We start from the raw sequence: 22,010 nt of genomic DNA, 5'->3' as shown, positions 1-22,010 counted from the left end.
AAGCAAAGTTCTTTGTCTCAGATTTCTATATGCTTAGCATTTTAGTATGAAGGAACCAAAATTGTTTTTGCTAATAAACTGACTACTTTGAAGTGTGGAGACTGTGGTTAAAGATTTGTGCTGCAGCTTTATTTTTAGTCAAACTTTAGACTGGCGTTTCTTGTAACAGTTGGTGGGATATTTATGAAAGCTATAAAACAAGGTGGTATCAATTGGCAGTTGAACAGGGAGATTCTCCCGTCTTTGTAGCACTTTTGATGGTCATATTTGTAGACACAGATTGTAAATTTGATCTTGAACAACAAAATGTAGTTACATTTTTGAAATTCTCATTTCATCCCTTATGGTGTTGCAAAAGAGCTGTTTTTGAAGTCCCAATTTGCTTTGTGAGGTATGTGGAATGAGAATTTTAATATCTATTGCATTCATAAGAATAAAACCTAATTATTTAATATTTGAGTTTGAATATTTAGCAGTATACTAACTCAATGGAGTACATCATTTTTCTGTATATTTAATAGACATTTGTATTTCAAATATGGTTTCCTTCATTTTGTTTATGACGGATATTTTTGGGCAGGGAATCAATTCACTCGGATTTAAAAAAAAAACACTACTGATTTCCTTATTTAGTTTGCGATTTGTTTTATAGGGATAACAAAGCAATGAGTGCACTTCGGTTGTCATAATTTTGGAAAATAAGACGCCACTTTTCGGTTTGAATTGTAAAATAAACAGTGAAGAGAACAGCAAGTAGTTCTTCAGGATAAAATCAAATCTGGTATTGAATATCTGGCTTCAAGGATTATGTTTAATTTATAACTGAACCATTTTTGATTTTTGCTAAAAGGGGCTCAGCACTGAATTTTTATCCTCTCAAACTAAATTGTTTTTTTTAATCAGGTTTTCTTTCCACCTTTGCTCCACTTTTTTTTTTGGGGGGGTGGCGTGGGGAGGGAAGTCCCCTCTTCCAGATAGAAGAATGCACAGAAACTGCTTTTTGTCTTCTGTTGTGAAAGCAACTGTGGTTTAGATAGTGGGCACAGTCAGTTTTCCTTTTATTGAAATGTTTTTCATGATAATAGAAGAAAAAGATCAGAGGGCTACATCTTGGCCAATAGGTCTTATCCATTGCAGGAATTGGGCTGGGTGGGCAGGGGGGGTGGGGGCAGGAATTATGTGACTATTAATAGGTGACAGCAGGCAAACTCCAGTCAGTCCCTTGGGATTGACCAGATGGATCACAAATCTCTCTCAATATAATTCAATAAACAGCCCCACCAACTTTTTCCTCTTTCCCCCAAAAATCTTTATTATTACTGAAATCCCTTTAAGGGGTTGAGTAAACCAGCAGTAACTCGTGGCAATGGTTCACGGTCTGGATTAACGAGCATGCACAAAAAATTGCATCATTGTAAATCCAGTAAGTGCGATTGAATGCATTGGGAGAAAATGTAAATTCTGGAAATCTGCAGTAAAATAGATTGGAATGCCTATTTCTGCAAGAACATTTTGATGCAGTAATTTGTACTGCACACTTTTTTTTCTACTCAACCTCTTTAAGGATTACAGTGCTAACAAAGATTTGTGTGGGGGCGGGGGTGCTATTTATTGAATCATATTGAGAGATTTGTGATCCATCCAGTCAAGCAGAGGAACTGACTGGAGTTTGCCCAATATCTTTTAACAGTTAAATTATTCAACCGTGTTCCTGCAATGGGTAAGACCAATGACCCTGATGTCACCCACTGTTCTTTTCCTTCTGTTATCACCAAAAACATTTCAATCTTGCTGCCCCAGCAGGAAAGCCAGAAAAGTTGCTTTGAATTTACAGCACAGGAACGGGCCATCGCTGTTTATGCTCCATCTAAGCCTCCTCTTGCCTTATTTCATTTCAACCTGTCGACATATCCTTCTATTCCTTTCTCCCGCATGCACTTATCTAATTTCCCCTTAAATGCATCTATGCTATTAGTCTCAACCACTCCATGAAGCAGAGTTCCACATTTTAACCAGAGTAAAGTTCGTTCATGCTTTCTATTTTATATATATATATATATATCTTTTCATAGCAGAAAAGAGGAGGCACAACTCATTGTAATCATAAAATGCCAGTACTCTTCTTGGCTTTACCATGACTTAGTCAGATTTTCTCTTGTTGGTGCTTTGGTTCAATTGAAGTTAATTCGACTATAGCTCAAGACTTTTTTAAAAAAAGGAGAAAGGGATAAACCTGGCAACTACAGGCCAGTCAGTTTAACGTCGGTGGTGGGAATGCTTACAGAAACAATAATCCGGGAGAAAATTTACAGCCACTTGGACAAGCATTGACTAATAAAGGAGAGCCAGCATTGGTGTGGTGAGGGCAACTCGTAATTGATTGAGTTTTTTGATGAGGTAACAGAGAGTGGATGAGGCCAGTGCAGTTGCTGTTGTGTATATGGACTTTCAAAAGGTGTTTGATAAAGTACCACATATTGGGCCCAAGTTTGCGTCCTCTGGAAAAACGGGGCATCTCCATAAGGTGCGGTGACTTTCTGGAATAAATAGGACACCAAAAACATGCCGTGTGATTTTCTGGTCTCATCAGGACGTCTTCGTGCTCGGCGTGGCGCAGCACAAGGGGTCGGGGGCGGAGCCAGATCTCAGCACTGAAAGCCGTGCCAGGACCTCTGCACATGGGTGCTAGAGTGCGCGCGCATGTGCAGTAGCTCCTCGACCCCGAGGCTGCGTGGGAGGGGCCCGACCCGAGCCCTGCCTGAATCGGGACACTGGCTCCCTCTCCCGTTCAGCCTCTTGCCCCCCCCCCCCCCCCCAACCCCGTCGTTGTCTGCGGGGCCCGGCATCTCGCTGGGGATGGGCCCCGCCCGAAGTGGCGGCGGGCCCATTCCGGCTCGTTCAGCCTCTTTTCCCCCTGCCCCCCTTCTCTTTCTCCCGCCCCCCCCTTCATTTCTTCCCCCCCCCCGCCCCCCCTTCATTTCTTCCTCCCCCCTCTTTTCTTCCCCCCTCTCTCCCCCCCCCTTTCTCTTCCCCCCCCCCTTTCTCTTCCCCCCCCTTTCTCTTCCCCCCCCCCTTTCTCTTCCCCCCCCTTTCTCTTCCCCCCCCCCTTTCTCTTCCCCCCCCCCTTTCTCTTCCCCCCCCCTTTCTCTCCCCCCCCCCCTTTCTCTTCCCCCCCCTTTCTCTTCCCCCCCCCCTTTCTCTTCCCCCCCCTTTCTCTTCCCCCCCCTTTCTCTTCCCCCCCCTTTCTCTTCCCCCCCTTTCTCTTCCCCCCCCTTTCTCTTCCCCCCCCCCTTTCTCTTCCCCCCCTTTCTCTTCCCCCCCTTTCTCTTCCCCCCCTTTCTCTTCCCCCCCCCCTTTCTCTTCCCCCCCCTTTCTCTTCCCCCCCCCCTTTCTCTTCCCCCCCCTTTCTCTTCCCCCCCCCTTTCTCTTCCCCCCCCTTTCTCTTCTTCCCCCCCTTTCTCTTCTTCCCCCCCTTTCTCTTCTTCCCCCCCCTTTCTCTTCTTCCCCCCCCTTTCTCTTCTTCCCCCCCTTTCTCTTCTTCCCCCCCTTTCTCTTCCCCCCCCCTTTCTCTTCCCCCCCCTTTCTCTTCCCCCCCCCTTTCTCTTCCCCCCCCCTTTCTCTTCCCCCCCCCTTTCTCTTCCCCCCCCCCTTCTCTTCCCCCCCCCCTTTCTCTTCCCCCCCCCCCTTTCTCTTCCCCCCCCCTTTCTCTTCCCCCCCCTTTCTCTTCCCCCCCCTTTCTCTTCCCCCCCCTTTCTCTTCCCCCCCCTTTCTCTTCCCCCCCCCCCCTTTCTCTTCCCCCCCCCCTTTCTCTTCCCCCCCCCCCCTTTCTCTTCCCCTCCCTTCTCTTCCCCCCCCTTTCTCTTTTTCCCCCCCCATTTCTCTTCCCCCCCCCTTTCTCTCTTCCTCCCACCCCCCCCATCCTCCTCTCCTCTCTTCCCCTCCATCCCCTCCCTCTCTCTCTTCCCCTTACCGCTCGCTGTCAGAGACACTGACAGAGAGAGAGAGACACTGGGGACACCATCCCAGCACGCTGTTGGAGGGCTCCCAGTGCTGCAGTAGGTGAGTCAAAACTTAATTTTTTATTGATTTTTAAAAAATTATTTTTTTAATAATTAAAAAAAATGTTGTTTGATTTATTGATTTATTTATCATTTATTATTGATGATGGCTCTTTATTTATAAAAGTGAATAGTTTAATGTTTGTAAACCCCCCCCCCCCCCCCCCCCCATCTCTCATTCCCTACGCCTGATTTATAAGTGTCGGCAAGGTTTGCTGAGCGTACAAAAATCTACACTTCATTCTAAGTTAGTTTGGAGTAAGTTTTTGCTGCCTAAACTTGCAAAACAGGCGTAAGTGGCTGGACACGCCCCCTTTTGGAAAAAAACTGTTCTAAAATGAAACTATTCTAACTCACTAGAACTGGAGCAAAATAAATGCCGAGAATTGCAAATTCTAAGATGCTCCATTCTAAACTAGTTGCTCCAAATAAATAGGAGCAACTCAGGCCGAAACTTGAGCACATTAGTTGAAGCCCATGGGATAAAAGGGGCAGCAGCAACATGGATACAAAATTGGCTAAAGGATAGAAAACAGAGTTGTGATGACTGCTTTTCAAACTGGATGATGGTATATAGTGGTGGTTCCCACGGTTCAGTACTAGGACCACTGCAGTTTGTCTCATACATTAATGACTTGGGAGCCTAGGGTACAATTTCAATATTAGGAGATGACACAAAACTTGAAAGTGTAGTAAACAGTGAGGAAGATGGTAAAAGACTCCAAGATATGACAGACAGACTGGTGGAATGGCAGATGAAATTTAACGTGAAAAAGTGTGAGGCGATACATTTTTGTAGGAAGAATGAGGAGAGACATAAAACTAAATGGTACCATTTTAAAGCGGTGCAAGAACAGAGTCCAGGGATATTAGTGCACAAATCTTTGAAGGTGCTTGGACAGGTTAACAAAGCAGTTAATAAGGCATATGGAATTCTGGGCTTTATAAATAGAGTACAAAAGTCTGGAAGTTATGCTAAACCGACACAAAACACTAGATCGGCCTCAGCTGGAGTACTGTGTGCATTTGTGAGCATTACATTTTTGGAAGGATGTGAAGGATTTTGGAGAGGATACGGAAGAGATTTACTGGAATGGTTCCAGGGATGAGGACTTCGTTATGTGGATAGATAGGAGAAGCTGGGGTTGTTCTCCTTAGAGTTGAGAAGGCTAAGAGGAGATTTGATAGAGGTGTTTAAAATCATGACTGGTTTAGATAAAGTAAATAGAGAAACTGTTTCCAATGGCTGAAGTGTCGATAACGAGGGGGCACAAATTTAAAGCGATTGGAAGAGGTGACATGAATCATATATTACAGCACAGAAGGAGGCCATTTGGCCAATCGAGTCCATGCTGGCTATCTGTAAAGCAATCCAGTCAGTCCCAGTCCTGCTCTATCCCCGTAGCCCTGCAAGTTTATTTCCCTGAAGTGCCTATCCAACATCCTTTTTGAAATCATTGATTGTCTCAGCTTCCATCACCATCGTAGGTAGCGAGTTTCAGGTCGTTCACTCGCTGCGTAAAAAGGTTCTTCCTCACATCCTCCCTGCATCTCTTGTCAAAAACTTTAAATCTGTATCCCATAGTCCTGTACCATCAGCTAATGGGAACAGCTTATCATTGTCTACCTTATCTAAACTGATCATAATCTTGTACACCTCTATCAAATCTCCCCTCGACCTCCTTTGCTCCAAGGGGAACAACCCCAGCTTCTCCACCCTAACCTTGTAGCTAAAATCCCTCATCCTTGGAACCATTCTGGTAAATCTCATCTGCATCCTCTCGGCCTTTCACATTCTTCCTATGAGGAAAAACTTTTACACAATGAGTACCTAAGATTTGGAATGCACTGCCTGATAGGGTGGTAGATACAGATTCATGGACACCTTCTGTGCTGCACTATTCTATGAATCTATGATGTCCTGTTAAAGTTGTTTCTGTTAACTGTCACTCACTGTGTCCCTGTTGTTTCCCATCAAGGCATAACTTCACTTGGAACACAGAGAAAAGCTGAAAAATTAGAAATTATCAAGGACACCTTCCATCACTTTGCTGATGATTGAGAGTAGACTGATGGGGTGGTAATTGGCAAGATTGGATTTATCCTGCTTTTTGTGGACAGGACATACCTGGGCAATTTTCCAATTAGTCTGATAGATGTTAGTGTTGTTGCTGTACTGGAACAGCTTTGCTAGAGGCACAGTTAGTTCTTGTTTTCCTTTTCTCACTGTCTTTATTTGGAGTCGAGTCTCGCCTAGATTGGAAAGGAAACTTCTTTAGATGCTGCTTTTCTCACAATCAAATGTTCAAATTCTTTCCAGTTTTTCTCCACTTGTCTCCTGAAGGTATTGACTCATACTACTACTTTGGGTATTGGCAACCTTGCAGTATTTTGTCTATGAACATTATGTTCTTTTGTGAGCTTAGGCAATACTTGTTATTTTACCTATCTACCCACAAATATCCAAACCCGCCAGCAAGCACAATACAGTATCTGCACATCACGTGCATCTCATCAGGACAAGAACTGGTTTATATATTTGCCTCCTTGCCTGTAACTGTGGGCACTGAAACCAGTTGTACTGCTCTGCTGCCATGCTGAGATGATATCAACTAACTGAAAATAGATCAGGATTCAACCTGGCACTTTTTGTACTTGTTATGCTTTAGTTACATGTTAGGCACCACATTTAACAATTTAGATAGACATCAAGCACAATAGCGCCAGACCTCTGAAGACTGACTTTGTCACATCATAGATGCAGCCAGTCAATATTTGGCATGCCAAGCAAGGAAGGGATGATGCAGGTTGAGTTTATATAATTTGTACTGTTGTTTATGGAGGCAGTAACTTGTCAATTTTCATGCTGTAATTTTCAAATTCAGTGAAATTCAGAGGTGGGCTCTGGCATATCACTCATTGGGCTATGTTAAGTTTGTGATGTCATTAATTTGGTATGTTTACGATTACTGTGTCGTGCAAGACACAAATGTGTTATGTTCTATAATGTCTAAATTAATTCTTTAATATTTTATGCCTTTGTTTATTAGGTGTGCACTGATCATGGAGTGCTTCAATTATGAATTAATAATGTTGTTTTGAAATTGAAAATTAAGTTGTTGAAATGAAATTGGGGTAGTTACAAGAGTTAAGAAAACTGCCATGTTTTAATTTACACATTGGTAGAGACCTGTTGCCTTTTAGTGCTGCTCATTGTTGAAAGGAATTTGTGTAATAAACTGTTCTGATGCAGTGGTTTTCTGGGGCACATCTGAACACTTCCTGTTTTCCACTTTCACATCAGAGTTGAAAACTTAAGGTGCAGGCATGTACTGTGAATAGTTCTAAAGTGAAAGTGGTTCTGTATGAACATATGAATCTTGTAGAAAACTCAGCTAAAAGCTGCAACGATAGAATGTTTAAATACTGTGATTTTCAAAAAAGTGAAGTAATAAAAAATAAGCACTAGCTTTAGGCTATGGTGATCAGAAAGAGTTAAAACCCTAAGAAGGTCTTCGGACAAAAATAGCATTTTTGAGCAAGATGCATTGGCCAATGTTCAGCAGAAGTGGTGGTTGAGTATGCTTTTGATTTTCCAGTGTTAAACTGTTCCAGGTTTAACTGCATTGGGCAAATATTATGATGAAACTGTTACATTTATTTGCTAACCTTTTGTTAACTGCATAATCTATAAATGTACAAATTCGACATCCTCTATCATTGAGTTTGACAATTAGTGCTAAATCAGGAGCAGTTTTGTACTGTGGGTTCATGCCGCTTTTCCCCTTTTAACAATGTCCTACAAACCATGTCTGCTATTTCATTTGCCTTTTGACTTGAATAGTCTTTATTGCTAACTCATTGGGTCAAAGTTTCCACACGATAAAAAACGGGCGCCCCTCCGAGCTGGGCGCCCGTTTTTCACGCCTAAAACGGCGCCTAAAAAAAAACTCCCGATTCTGGAGCGCCCTGCAGCTCCTTGTCTGCCTGGCGCGGCGCCCAGGGGGGTGGAGCCTACACTCGCAGCGATTTTGTAAGTGGGAGGGGGCGGGTACTATTTAAATTAGTTTTTTTTCCTGCCGGCAACGCTGCGCGTGCACGTTGGAGCGTTCGCGCACGCGCAGTGTGAAAAAAACATCGGCACTCGGCCATTTTTGTAGTTCTTTGTAGCTGTTTAATTTTTGAACATTTTTTTAATAAAAGCACATTGCCATCAGCACTTGCAGCCTTCTCACTGCCCCCCCTCCCCCACGGGAAGAACGGGCGCCTCCCAACCGCCCCCCCCCCCGGCGGGAAGAGCTGGCACCTCAGGCTGACTGCAGCATTCTCCGTGCCTTCACACAGGTCGGAAGATGGTTTATTTAATCTTTGCTTATAAATGTTTATTCAGGTTGGATTTATTTGTATAATATTTGTAGAAGTATGAATAAGGATTTATTGTAGAATTTAATGACTTCCCTTCCCCCCCCCCCCCCACCTCATTGTGGACGCCTAATTTGTAACCTGCGCCTGATTTTTTAATGTGCAGAACAGGTTTTTTCAGTTCTACAAAAATCTTCACTTGCTCCATTCTAACTTAGTTTGGAGTATGTTTTCACTGTGGAAACTTTGAAATCAGGCGTCAGTGGCCGGACACGCCTCCTTTTGAAGAAAAAATTCTGTTCCAAAGTAGAACTGTTCTACCTGACTAGAACTGCAGAAAAAAAATGTGGAGAATTGCGATTTCTAAGATAGTCCATTCTCCATCAGTTGCTCCTAAAAATCAGGCACAAATCATGTGGAAACTTGGGCCCATTGAGAGGCATTTGGAAATGGCCAAATACAGCTTGATCAAATGTAGTCAAAATTGGACAGCAAAGACTGTTGTCAACATATGTCAAGAAAACCGCTAACATTCGAAGTGTTATCAACGAAGGAATGACAGATGCATTTCTAATGTGGATAAAAAGACATACATGTGATAATGAAAGAGGGCCCACTAGCAAAGACGGAACATAATGATTAAGGGAAAAATGTTTAGGACAGTTACTAACCAGATGCTGAAAGTATTCAATAAGACAGAGCAGGTACCTGGGCTAATCCAGTACCAGAATGCAGTTTAACGTTGAAAAGTTAACAGCAAGTTTGGATTATTGTATACCATTTGGACACCCTGCCTTCAGAACGACATTGAAGCGTTGGGGGTAGAGAATTCTTAGACCAGTAACAAGGATGCTTCTAGGGCTTGAAGGTCTAAGTTATGAAGAGAGACTGAAAGAAGTTATTTTCATTAGAGAGGATTTTTTTTATTTGTTCCATAATGTGGGCATCGCTGGCAATGCCAGCATTTATTGCCCATCCCTAATTGCCATTGAGAAGGTGGTGGTGAGCTGCTGCCTTGAACCGCTGCAGTCCTTGTGGTGAAGGTACTCCCACAGTGCTGTTAGGGAGGGAGTTCCAGGATTTTGACCCAGTGACGATGAAGGAACAGCGATATATTTCCAAGTCAGGATGGTGTGTAATTTGATGCGGAACTTGCAGGTGATGGTGCTCCCATATGCCTACTGCCCTTGTCCTTCTAGGTGGTAGAGGTCGCGAGTTTGGGAGGTGCTGCCGAAGAAGCCTTGGCGAGTTGCTGCAACGCATCGTGTAGATGGTATACACTGTAGTCACGGTGCGCTGGTGGTGGAGGGAGTGAATGTTGAAGGTGGTGGATGGGGTGCTAACCAAGCAGGCTTCTTGAGTGTTGGAGCTGCACTCATCCAGGCAAGTGGAGAGCATTCCATCACACTCCTGACTTGTGCCATGTAGATGGTGGAAAGGCTTTGTGGAGTCAGGAGGTGAGACACCGCAGAATACCCAGCCTCTGACCCGCACTTGTTGCCACAGTATTTATGTGTCTGGTCCAGTTAAGTTTCTGGTCAATGATGACCCCCCCCCCCCCACAAGATGTTTATGGTGGGGGATTTGGCAATGGCAATGCCGTTGAATATCAAGGGGAGGTGGTTAGACTCTCGCTTGTTGGAGATGGTCATTGCCTGGCAGTTGTGTGGCACGAGGAGTTATTCAAGTAGTAAAGATAATGGGCATAGATAATGAGGATGTGTGCAAGTATTTAATTTGGACTGTGATAAGCATACTGTAGAACTTGAGTACAGAAGCCGACAGTGAAATTAGAAGAAAGGTTTCCTTTAGAACAGTGGATAATTGAAATCGACTCCCAACAAAAATAATTAATAAGACTGAAGACTATAATGATCAAGCTGGCCAAATGCTCATTGGAACATGATTTATCCATAGGGAACTGACAACAAAGTCTTGTGCTGCTCTTGCAACATCCACACACATCCGCAGGATTATTCGGTAGTGCTGGAGATTGAACTTGGGCTCTTGTATCGTTAAGTATCGCAGGGGTCTGTGCATTTACCTACTGGCCGACTACATTTTAACACATGAGTAGTTCAACATCTGTTACAATCGTCCTTATTAAACTTGTAACATGCTTATGCTAAAAATTCACAATTCTACACAGGTTTGTATAAAAGTAATATGATTGCATTTTTAATGTGCTAGTATCATTTTCCCGAATTGAGGTTTATTAAAACAATAGAAGTGGAGAAAAAAAACCTTGCATTCTTTCAAGACTTGGATGATAATGGTGGAAATATTTCGATAAACCACAATTTTGGAAACAACTGCAGTTATTTTACTTTATACAAGCCAATAGTTAGTGTAATTTCTCATTAATTAATATTTGTTACTTTGCTTGTCCCTTTACCATCGTCTTTTGCCATGCGCCATCATCCCTTTTGTCATTTAATCTCTCCTGCCTTCCACCCTATCACAGACCTTCCCTTTTGCTCCTTCCTTCCCCAGGGATTCCTTGCCTCTGTACTTGCTTAAAACCGGTTATATCTTTTTCTAATTCTGATGAAGGGTCATTGACCTGAAAGGTTAACTCTGTTTCTCTCTCCACAGATGCTGCCTGACCTGATTATTTCCAGCATTTTCTGTTTTTATTTTAGATTTCCAGCATCTGCAGTATTTTATTTTTGTAATCTACCATTATGCCTGGATCCCGTTCACCTCCCCACTGCCCTTTCACCCCATCAGTCGTATACTTGTGAAATTCATTTTTCTTTCCAGCATGCAGAAACTTGCATTTGCTTGCATTGAATTTTATTTTCCACTGATTTACCCATTTGCAGATTTTATCTAACTCCTTTTATTGGTCTGTTGCTGAATCCCCCACCTCCTATTGGTTTAGTATAGTCTGCAATTTGAGGAAGAAATGAGATGATGTGCCTCAGGGTTGTTATTTATTCTCAAAGAAATTCTTTCTTCCCACTCAATTATTTGAAAATGTAGTGCATTATTCACAAGACAGCAACAGTTTTATTTGTAATAAAGTGATCACCTCTAGATATTTAGATGCTGCTTACAGCAGTAAGGTTAAGAACATAAGAAATAGGAGCCTGAGTAAGCCATTTGACCCCTCGAGCCTGCTCCGCCATTTAATGAGATCATGGCTGATCTGATCATGGAGTCAGTTCCACTTCCCTGCCTGCTTCCCATAACCCTTTTATTCTCTTATTGCTCAAAAATCTGTCTAACTCTGCCTTAAATATATTCACTGACCCAGACTCCACAGTTCTCTGGGGCAGCGAATTCCAGAGATTTACACCCCTCAGAGAAAAAATTCCTCCTCATCTCAGTTTTAAATTGGTAGCCCTTTATTCTGAGACTATGCCCCCTCATTTTAGTGTCCCCTATGAGTGGAACTATTCTCTCTGCATCCACCTTGTCGAGCCCCCTCATTACCTTATGTTTCAGTAAGATCACACCTCTCTCATCTGAACTCCAATAAGTATAGGCCCAACTTACTCAACCTATCTTCATAAGTCAACCCCCTCATCTCCGGAATCAACCTAGTAAACCTTTTTTGAACTGCATCCAATGCAAGTATATCCTTATTTAAATATGAAGACCAAAACTGTACGCAGTACTCGGTGTGGCCTCACCAATACCCTATGCAGTTGTAGCAGGACTTCTCTGCTTTTATACTCTCTCCCCCTTGCAATAAAGGCCAACATTCCATTTGCCTTTCCTGATTACTTGCTGTACCTGCATACTAACTTTTTATGTTTCATGCACAAGGACTCCCAGGTCCCTCTGTACTACAGCACTTTGCAATTGTTCTCCATTTAAATTATAATTTGCTTTTCAATTTTTTCTGTCAAAGTGGATAATCTCACATTTTTCCCCATTGTACTCCATCTGCCAAATTTTTGCCCACTCACTTAGCCTGTCTATATCCCTTTGCAGATTGTTTGTGTCCTCCTCACAATTTGTTCTCCCACCCATTTTTGTATCATCAGCAAACTTGGCTACATTACACTCGGTCCCTTCATCCAAGTCATTCATATAGATTGTAAATAGTTGAGGCCCCAGCACCAATCCCTGCGGCACCCCGCCAGTCACTGTTTGCCAACTGGAATAAAACCAGTTTATCCTGACTCTCTGTTTTCTGTTAGTTAGTCAATCCTCTATCCATGCTAATATATTACTTCCAACCCCATGAACTTTCATCTTGTGCAGTAACCTTTTATGTGGCACTTTATCGATACACCTAAGTGGCATAATTTCTGCAAATGTTAGTTTTCCTACATGTTCTTTCCCTCTATCTCGTACTGTAATAATGGAATGTCAATTTCTAAAACTTGATTATCTTAGTGCAATTTTATGTATGCTGGTTTGTCCAGAAACATGCATGTTTCATGTTTGTTTTGCTACAGGTCTGGCAGTTGTCAACCTTTGTTTTTACATGTTAACATTGGTTGAATTTAAAAGGTAAGGGCATTGTTTCATATTTTTTTTAGTTTCTCCGGCGTCTTGTCTGAATGAAGCAGGCAGGAGAGTGTATGGGGTGTTTCAAACTAATGCATAATTCAGAGAGATTTATGAAATATTGTATATTAGTTACCTCCATTAATTTTTTTTCTTTAGCTACGTAAATTGTGTAGTGAAAGCTAGATTACCAGTTTTAGAGAATGAAATTTACAAAGTCTCTCACTGTCCATTTACTTTCTGTCCTGTGGAAAAAGCGTTTAGGCATGAGTACTGCAATCAGTGAAACAATATATTGTAGTCATTATCGAAAACAATTGATGGGTTGGTAGATTGTTCCTAAGCAAAAAGTGTTCCTCCCTTTAGTGCTGACCTAACCCAGGCACTTTCTAGTCTACCTATCCCCAGTATTTCGACAGCATTGTCCACCCTATTGCTCCCATGGCCCTGGTGGCTCCCATGATCCTGCATACCAGTACTCTTCGCTCCCAACTCTACACAATCCAAGCATTTGCATAGAGGCTGTAGGATAGAGGTACACCCCTCCACCCCCATATCCCTAATCTCCTAACTCCTCCCAATTTTCAGATTCCCCTCGAGTCCTTCTACCCGGAGTGCTCCCCCATCCCCATTAATGCTACAAGAACCCAGCCACGCTCTCCCAGGTCACTATCCCACCAAATATTCCGTAATCTACTTCCTCCCCTACGGTTGCAACCTGCCTCCTCCAACAATTCAAACCCAATCCCTTGCTTTCTTCTGGTCCTACACATTGTGCTCCTCTAAGTCACTCTTCCGCCTCATCTTTTCCCTCAATCGCCATGATGCAGCATCTTACGAACAGCTTCTGCCCACCCTGACGTGTATGTTTTGTTCCATCATCCTCCATAGCCTATACTATATTAGACATGAGTAAAGGAATGATGTGTGCAAGCCACACCAAAATATTGGTGATGCATAAAAGTGTGTATGATGGAGAAGAAACTTGCATTAAGGTTTATGGAGAACCAGTGAAAAATGTATGCAATAGCTCAAGTTTGCAGATGACACTAAACTGGGTGGCGGTGTGAGCTGTGAGGGGGACGCTAGGAGGCTGCAGGGTGACTTGGACAGGTTAGGTGAGTGGGCAAATACATGGCAGATGCAGTATAATGTGGATAAATGTGAGGTTATCCACTTTGGGGGCAAAAACGCGAAAGACAGAATATTATCTGAATGGCGGCAGATTAGGAAAAGGGGAGGTGCAATGAGACCTGGGTGTCATGGCTCATCAGTCATTGAAAGTTGGCATACAGGTACAGCAGGTGGTGAAGAAGACAAAAATGGTATGTTGGCCTTCATAGCTAGGGGATTTGAGGATAGGAGCAGGAAGGTCTTACTGCAGTTGTACAGGGCCTTAGTGAGGCCTCAGCTGGAATATTGTGTTCAGTTTTGGTCTCCTAATCTGAGGAAGGACGTTCTTGCTATTGAGGGAGTGCAGCGAAGGTTCACCAGACTGATTCCCAGAATGGCAGGACTGACATATGAGGAGCGACTGGATCAACTGGGCCTTTATACATTGGAGTTTAGAAGGATGAGCGGGGATCTCATAGAAGCATATAAGATTCTGACGGGACGGGACAGGTTAGATGCGGGAAGAATGTTCCCAATGTTGGGGAAGTCCAGAACCAGGGGACACAGTCTTAGGATAAGGGGTAAGCCATTTAGGACTGAGATGAGGAGAAACTTCTTCACTCAGAGCGTTGTTAACCTGTGGAATTCCCTGCCACACAGAGTTATTGATGCCAGTTCATTGGATATATTCAAGAGGGAGTTAGATATGGCCCTTACGGCTAAGGGGATTAAGGGGTATGGAGAGAAAGCAGGAAAGGGGTACTGAGGGAATGATCAGCCATGATCTTATTGAATGGTGGTGCAGGCTCGAATGGCCAAATGGCCTACTGCTGCACCTATTTTCTATGGTGAGTGAGAAAAATAACTACTTGAATTTATATAGTACCTTTCATGACCTCGTGTAAGTTTCTGGGTCTGTGCCAATTAACCCGTTCTCTCATTGATGACAATGATTATATTTTATTCAGTGTAAGCAAGACTTGATACATTACAGTATCTGAGCAGTAGTTAACGAGGTGCAATCAAGTGTTATATTACCCATTATGCCCTGGGTGGAAAGGTTGCGATCTCCACGAGTCCACCACTGTTGGTCCTGGCTTCTCATCCACCCGGTGAGACCCATGTCGTTCCTTCCTCCAGCCGGTTCCTCCTTGGCCCGTCTGGCTGAAAGCTTGGGATCATCCAACAAATACTTCTACAACCCTTGTGTCTAAGAGATCCCCTTCTCATATCCCTTCTTCACAGCAAAATTTATGGGACCAGTTAACCCAATCATGGACTTGCACCTGAATTTCACTACCTAATTATAGCAATACCACTTAATCACTGATCCACCTATCTAGGTCATCAACCTCATGACTGTCTCCTCCTCCTGACACCATCTATGTTTAACTTCTTAACAGTGTCTAATTCAAGTGAGGCATGATGTCCTTGTCTGTCATGTATCTTGTCTGGGAAGTGAACAGTTACGATTTTGTTATGACGTTGTTTTGACTTAACCTTTGCTCCTTATCGGGGTCTCTGGAGTCTTGTCAAGCTGCCTTGTTTTACAGGCAGCTATTGTACGAGACATGCTGAAATGGCTTTTTAAAATTTTGTTCACGAAGGACCCATGAGCTTTAGTTTTCCTCCATCTTATTTCCCAACCAGGGCTACCCAGGGTATTTCACAACAGGTTTACAAGTATAATTTATAAGTGCAACAATTACGTAATGAAATATTTAATCTACAATTAATAATATGAATTGATTATATGTCAGGTTAGTTAGTAAGTGAATGAAGTAGAGACTTTCCCAATATTCTCACTCTGGATGTCCCAAAGTGCTTTACAGCCAATGAAAAACTTTTTTTTTTTTTAAGTGTAATTACTATTATAATATAGGAAATGCAGCAGCCAATTAACACATATGATCTCACAAATAGTAATGAGATAAATTTTATCCTGTTGGTTGGGGGATAAATATTGACCAGGACTCCCCTGCTCTTCTTTGAATAGTGACCTGGGATCTTTTGCGTCCACCTCAGAGTGCAGACAGTGCCTCGGTTTAACATCTCATCTGAAAGACGGAACCTCTGACAGCGCAGCACTCCCTCCGTGCAGCACTGGGAGTGTCAACTTAGATTATCTGCTCAAGTCTCTGGATTGGGGCTTGAACTCACAACCTTCTGACTCAGAGGCAAGAGTGCTACCAACTGAGCCACAACTGACACTGTAAAATGAGAATCAATAGAAACAGATAAATAATTATAAGGAAGAGATTTTTGTTTTACATCTGTTTTCAAAGCTATAATATTATGTTACATGTTACATGATAAAATAATGTATTGTCTTACGAAAATCTGCTTGTTTCCTAAAATAATTGCAGTTAAATGAGGAAAATGTTGCACAGCACCAGTTTTTAGTTTTAAAAATCCAGTTACACATTCGTTAATCTGTCCCTTTTCTGGCAGTTTTTACTTTGAGGTATAAACATTCAACAACACACAAAATATTGCAGGTGTCAAATGTCCACTTTATACACTGCAGATTGACACTGCATTTGAAAATTGTTCTGCATTTGCCAGGGGTGTTGACTAAAGTAGTACAAGACTTGAAGTATATTTCACGGCAGTGGTGATTTGCGGATGCATCAGTATCATTTGAAAGATCAGTTGTGAATTTCATCATACTATCTTCTATTTGTTGACGATGCCTTTTGAATAAAATTGACATTGTCCATATATGTGCTGGCACAATTACATGGGCTATGAATGTATATGCAAAAACAAAATCATTGCAGCTATTGTGCTAATTTTGAACTAGCTGCAAAAATGGAGCATCTCCATTCAATTTGGATTTGTGGATTGTGGTACCTGGCCTTGTTTGTTTAAAAAAAAAACATCAATTTAATGTTGCTCATGAATGTTTACAAAAAAATAGAACTGGATGGTTTCTAAAGGTCAACAATAAATGTTTAATCTTGAAAAATTAAAACTGGTGCCAGTATCCAATATTGGCATGTAAACTCAGATAGCTCATTCATTCAGTTCAATGACCAACATCAAGAAGAGAGATTGAATCGATTTGAATTTTTCCTGTTAATCTGGTTGGTATGACAAGATACCAGTTGCGATTTGTTGGTGTAGTTGCTGTGTTTTTCGCAGGACACTTCAAAGCGACAGTCTCTAATTGCTAATTATAAAATTGTATTATATCGTGCAAATAAGCTGAATTGATACTTGTGCATTTACAAAAAAACTGTGATGGTGTGAACCGGTTGTGAATGCGGTGGAAATGCACCTTTTGTTGAAGCAATCTCCTGAATGAAATCCCTGTAGCCAGTTTTTACTCTTGCAATCCTTATCCTGTCGTATGAGAAGAGATTGGGTCGACAAGGCCTGTATTCACTAGAGTTTAGAAGAATGAGAAGGGATCTCATTGAAACGTATAAAATTCTGACAGGGTTGGACAGACTGGATGCGGGGAGGATGTTTCTCCTGGCTGGGAAGTCGAGAACAAGGGGTCACAGTCTCCGGATATGGGGTAGGAAATTTAGGACTGCGGTGAGGAGAAAATTTTACACTCGGAGGGTGGTGAACCTGTGGAATTCTCTACCACAGAGGCTGAATATATTTAAGAGGGAGATAGATAGATTTCGAGACACAAAAGGCATCAAAGGGTATGGGGAAAAAGCGGGAATATGGTGTTGAGATGGAGGATCAGCCATGATCATATTGAATGGTGGTGCAGGCTCGAAGGGCCAAATGGCCTACTACTGCTCCTATTTTCTTTGTTTCAAATTTCACAAATGAAGAGGCTCAAATCAGGAGATATTTCAGATTTTCTATGGTATGCAGATGTCTGACTATTGGGGCTATTAAAAAAATAAATAAAAGTGTTTGAAAGATTACTATTGAGTAAACAAATCTGTTATATCTAATTTTTTGATTTTGCAATATCTTGGTTTAAACAGTAAATGCTTCATGTTTTATCAGGGTGGTGTCTTCCCTGATGCTGAAATATCATTTTGTCTTCTCCAGTTTCATAACTGTTACCTTCAGTTTGCCCTCCACATGAAATCTGAGTAAGCAAGCTATATTTGATGCACATAGTCTAAATTACTCAGCAGTTTATATAATGTTAGGATTTTAATTGCATGTTTACAGAGTCATCTGCATGGCAAATAAGTCTGTTTTGTTCATGCACATAGAAAATTCCAGTCATATCTCATACTATCAGATCTCCTATGGTATTGCTCATAAAGAGTTTGATGATAATATCATCATCGGCAGTCCCTCGGAATCGAAGAAGACTTGCTTCCACTCTTAAAATAAGTTCTTAGGTGGCTGAACAGTCCAATATGAGAGCCACAGACTCTGTCACAGGTGGGACAGATAGTCGTTGAGGGAAGGGGTAGATGGGACTGGTTTGCCACATGCTCTTTCCGCTGCCTGCGCTTGATTTCTGCATGCTCTCGGCGATGAGACTCTAGGTGCTCAGCGCCCTCCCGGATGCACTTCCTCCACTTAGGGCGGTCTCTGGCCAGGGAGACACCCAGGTGTCAGTGGGGATGTTGCACTTTATCAGGGAGGCTTTGAGGGTGTCCTTGTAAGGTTTTCTCTGCTCACCTTTGGCTCGTTTGCCGTGTAGGCATTCCGAGTAGAGCGCTTGCTTTGGGAATCTCGTGTCTGGCATGTGAACAATGTGGCCTGCCCAGCAGAGCTGATCAAATGTGGTCAGTGCTTCAATGCTGGGGATGTTGGCCTGGTGCGTCTGTCCTCGGGGAATTTATAGGATCTTGCGGAGACATCATTGGTGGTATTTCTCCAGCGACTTGAGGTGTCTACTGTACATTTTTTTTTTTTAAATTCATAGCCAATCGTTCCAATTCTTTGTCAAATCACAAACGCCAGAGGTCACCTTGGGCCCATTCAAGGATCACTCTGCGCCAATGCTCTTAGCCAAAAGGCCTAGAGCCACTGCACCGTTCCTGGAAGTACTGCAATACCAGGTTCGTGCCATGGAGGTGGATGGGTCAGGTCCCCCACACACCTCCGTGGAGGTGGATGGGTCAAGCCACCCCACCCACCTCCTATTTCCAAAAAAGCAAGCATATACCTTCCTGATCCAGGGAGAACCACCTTGGGGTTATGGTGGTTACTCCCCTGTCAGGTCAGTTACGCATGATCTTAGCCAAAAGGCCGAGAAGCGTACTGTACATGCTCCATGTGTCTCAGCCATACAGGAGGGCAGGCCCTGTAGACCGTGAGCTTGTTTTGAGGGCCTGGTCTTCAAACACTCTTTTGCTCAGGCGGCCGAAGGCTGCTCTGGAGGCGGTGTTGAATCTCGTCGTCAATGTCTGCTCTTGTTGATAAGAAGCTCCTGAGGTATGGGAAATGGTCCACATTGTCCAGGGCCGAGCCATGGATCTTGATGATTGGGGGGCAGTGCTGTGCAGTGAGGACAGGCTGATGGAGGACCTTTATCTTATTGATGTTTAGCGTAAGGCCCATGCTTTCGTACGCCTCAGTAAATACATCGACTATGTCCTGGAGTTCAGCCTCTTATGTGCGCAGACGCAGGCGTCGTCTGTGTACTGTAGCTCGCGACAGAGGTTAGGGTGGTCTTGGACCTGGCCTGGAGACGGCGAAGGTTGAACAGGTTCCCGTTGGTTCTGTAGTTTAGTTCCACTCCAGCAGGGAGCTTATTGACTCTGAGGTGGAGCATGGCAGCGAGGAAGGTTGAGAAGAGGATTGGGGCGATGACGTAGCCCTGTTTGACCCCGGTCCGGACGTGGATTGGGTCTGTAATGGATCCATTGGTAAAGATCATGGCCTGCATGTCGTCATGGAGCAGGCGGAGGATGGTGACGAACTTTCATCCGAAACAGAGGACGACGCTTCATAGAACCTCGCAGTTGACTGTGTCAACGGCCTTTGTAAGGTCGACGAAGCCTATGTATAAGGGCAGGTGCTGTTTCCTGCATTTTTCCTGCAGCCGTCGCGCTGCAAAAATCATGTCCGTTGTGCCCCGTAGAGGACGAAATCTGCACTGGGACTCCAGGAGGAGCTCCTCGGCCACAGGGAAAAGACGGTTGAGGAGGACTCTAGGGACGACTTTCGCAGTGGCTGATAACGGAGATTCCTCTGTAGTTGCTGCAGTCGGACTTGTCCCCCTTTTTAAAGATGGTCACAATCACTGCATCTCTGAGATCTCTCGGCATACTCTATTCCCTCCAGATGAGAGAGATGAGGTCATATATTCGAGGCAACAGTGCCTCAGCAGGGGTTCCATCTGCTCCCGTAGCCTTGTTGTTGTTAAGCTGTCTTGTGGCTTTTTCTACCTCGTGCAGTGTTGGGGTTTTACTGAGGTAGTGGCGGGTAGCATGCTGTGGGATGGAGTCAAGAACACTCGAGTCAAAGGCAGAGTCTTGATTGAGGGGATCTTCGAAGTGTTCCTTCCAGCCTGACTGCCTCGGTGTCCTTGATGAGTGTTTCCCCGTTCTTGGCCAGCAGTGGGTTGGGGCCTTGAGTGTTTGGACCGGAGGTGGCCTTGACTGCTGTGAAGAATCCTCACCCATCATGGCTGTCGGCCAGCTGCTGTATCTCCTGTGCTTTCTCCATCCACCACCTGTTCTTTAGGTCCTGGGTTTTTTGTTGGACCTCAGCCTTGAGCCGTCTATAATGCTGCTTTGCTGCTCCCGAGTTGGGTTGTTGTTTAAGGCTCAGAAATGCCCTCCGCTTGCGATCTATTAGCTCTTGGATCTCCTGATCATTCTCATCAAACTAGTCCTGGTGTTTCCTGATTGAGTGACCGAGCATCTTTTTGCAGGCACTGGTTATGGAGGCCTGGAGGGCAGACCAAGTACTGTGGGCATTCTGCATCTCGGGGTCATCAAGGCACGCTAGGTTAGCTGTGAGGCGCTGACTGTATAGGGCTCTCTTAGCTGGGTCCTTAAGTGCTCCGGCATTGACTTTTTTGCGGCACTGCTTCTGCTTCCCCCCTGCGCTTTGGGGCTAAGTTGATGTCACTGATGGATCGGATCAGGCGGTGGTCCGTCCAGCAGTTGTTGGCTCCTGTCATGGCACGGGTGATGCGCGCATCCTTGCAATCCCTTGCTCGGACGATGACATAGTTGAGCAGATCCCAGTGTTTGGAGCGAGGGTGTTGCCACGATGCCTTGTATTTGTCCCTCTGGCGGAACAAGGTGTTGGTGATAAGTTCATGTTCTAGACATTGTGTCAGGTGTAGGGTACCACTGGAGTTGGCTTTCCCTACCCCCCTCTCTGCCAATCTTGCCTCCCCAGAGGGCTGTTTATATAATGTTAGGATTTTATTTTAGGTTAGGTTAGTATCCTACATGGCTACTGTTGGTACTGTCACAAGGTGTGCCACCAGAAGGCACAGCAGTGAGAGACTTGTAGGTTACCTGTACAGGTGTGCCTGGCCTAGTATAAAAGGCAGGCCACCAGATGTGATCCTCACTCTGGAGTTAACTAATAAAGGACGAAGGTCACTACAGTTCAAGTACAACACATTGCCTCGTGGAATCATTACTAGAGCATCTAAAGATGCAATAATTGGCGACGAGATTACGAACTTTCACACGGAAATGGCTACCCTTGGTACATTGCAACAGTTTGCCGATGGTGGTGATTGGGACGCCTTTTTGGAGAGGCTAGAACATTTCTTCTTAGCAAACGACCTGGCAGGAGACGATCCGGCCACACTGGCTGATAAGTGCCGAGCTACAGTTGTGGGCCCACCGTCACTGGCCTCATCAGGGACTTGCTGGCACCAGCGAAGACAACGACCAAGTCGTACAAGGAGCTCGTAACCCTGATCCATGAGCAATTCAAGCCCAAGGAGACTATCCTACAGCCAGACACCGGTTCTGTACCCACCGACGGCCCGAAGGCCAGGAAGTCGCGAAATACGCCGCAGACCTCAGGAGGCTGGTGGCACCGTGCGAGTTCGGCGACCACCTCAACGAAGCGCTGTGGGACATTTTCATCATTGGAATTGGCCATGAG

At 43.9% G+C, this 22,010-nt stretch overlaps 1 protein-coding gene and 1 pseudogene across 5 annotated transcripts in view; one reads left to right on the top strand and one right to left on the bottom strand.

The window, feature by feature from the left end:
• LOC139233791 (signal transducer and activator of transcription 5B-like) overlaps positions 1-22,010 on the top strand; it is a 183,008-nt gene that overhangs the window by 76,895 nt on the left and 84,103 nt on the right. The window lies entirely within an intron of this gene.
• LOC139234237 (U2 spliceosomal RNA) lies at positions 18,952-19,190 on the bottom strand (annotated as a pseudogene).

The sequence above is a fragment of the Pristiophorus japonicus genome, chromosome 21 (assembly GCF_044704955.1).
Source record: "Pristiophorus japonicus isolate sPriJap1 chromosome 21, sPriJap1.hap1, whole genome shotgun sequence".
NCBI classification, from domain to species: Eukaryota; Metazoa; Chordata; class Chondrichthyes; family Pristiophoridae; genus Pristiophorus; species Pristiophorus japonicus.
The sequence above is the reverse complement of the archived record's forward strand: the minus strand, read 5'-3'. Positions and strand labels throughout refer to the sequence as shown.